Source organism: Aythya ferina (genome assembly GCF_964211825.1).
Source record: "Aythya ferina genome assembly, contig: HAP1_SCAFFOLD_1165, whole genome shotgun sequence".
In the NCBI taxonomy this organism is placed as follows: domain Eukaryota; kingdom Metazoa; phylum Chordata; class Aves; order Anseriformes; family Anatidae; genus Aythya; species Aythya ferina.
The window spans coordinates 13,537-14,670 of NW_028180826.1; the positions used below are offsets into that span (position 1 = coordinate 13,537).

At 47.8% G+C, this 1,134-nt stretch overlaps 1 long non-coding RNA gene across 1 annotated transcript; it reads right to left on the reverse strand.

Annotated features, from left to right (window-relative positions):
- LOC311429447 lies at window positions 1–930 on the reverse strand. The gene is made up of 3 exons (XR_014688258.1): window positions 830–930; window positions 316–376; window positions 1–155 (listed from the first exon to the last, which is right to left on the reverse strand). It is a non-coding gene; the product is annotated as an uncharacterized lncRNA (long non-coding RNA).
- Between the last annotated feature and the right edge of the window lie 204 nt (window positions 931–1,134).

Here is a 1,134-nt window from a genome sequence, read left to right on the forward strand (position 1 = left end):
AGATAAACATTCAGCTGACAGCAGTAGCACCCATCCCTCAACAACAAAAGGGACCCCATCTTTAGTTTTATCCTTTCAAAACAGCAGGCCACTTGCCTCTGTACCTGCAAATTAGGTCCAAGCTTGAAAGGAGCGGCCAGCATCACCCACGCCACCTGGGAACACAAAAGGACACAATGACCACTGTGCTTGCAAGCAACCACCTGCCACACTGCTCCTCTATCCCACACAGCCTCACCTCGGACCCTCACAGGGAAACACCTGAGCGTCTTCCCTTCGCTTCGGATAAGGGATGACCAGGCTGACAACACTCACCTTCCCTCAGTGCTTCGTGACATGAGGATTTCCCTTCCCTGTCCACGACTGCACAAAGCACCTGCAGACACAAGAGAAACGCACACTCTGAGGTACTTCAGAGCTACAGCATACCTGCTGCAATACCTCTCTCTTCCCAGCTCCTGTACTTCAGCTGCTCACCAGCTCTAACTCAGATTCTTCGCTCACAGTGCCACAGCAAACTCTGCCTGGGCCACACAACACACACTACACAAGCTACAATGGCTAAGACACACAAACTGGAACATTCCCACCCAATAATCAGTCGCGTCGCATAGGAAGGCTGCCGCACACTCTGAGAAACCAAACCTACCAGTCCTGAGCAGCTCCCTACCTCCTCCTGCCATCCACGCTCAGCACACACACTATTTGCCCCTCAAAAAATAAAAGCTTAGAATATACACACACACAAAAAAAACCACTATCTGAGATCCATAAATGCCAAAAAGACGTGCACGCACAGCAGCCCCTGCAGAGGTAATCACAGACTTACCCTTTGCAGAGGAAAGAGCAGACTCTGATACAACCCTGCTCAGGCTCTTGGTAATGCTGCATCTAAACTGCCAAGCCACATGTAGCATGAAATGAAGCTGCTTTTAGTCCTCTGGAAAATTACACAAGTAGGTTTATAAATCTAGAGATTATAATTTAGCTCAAAAAAAGAAGAGCATCCCACCATCAAAAAAAAAAAAAAAAAAAAGAGCCAGCAACCTCTACTAAATATTCCTCTGTTAAGTGAATTCCAAGCACTTAGAAATCCGGAAATCCATAGACTCCAGCCTGCCTAGAGAACCCTGC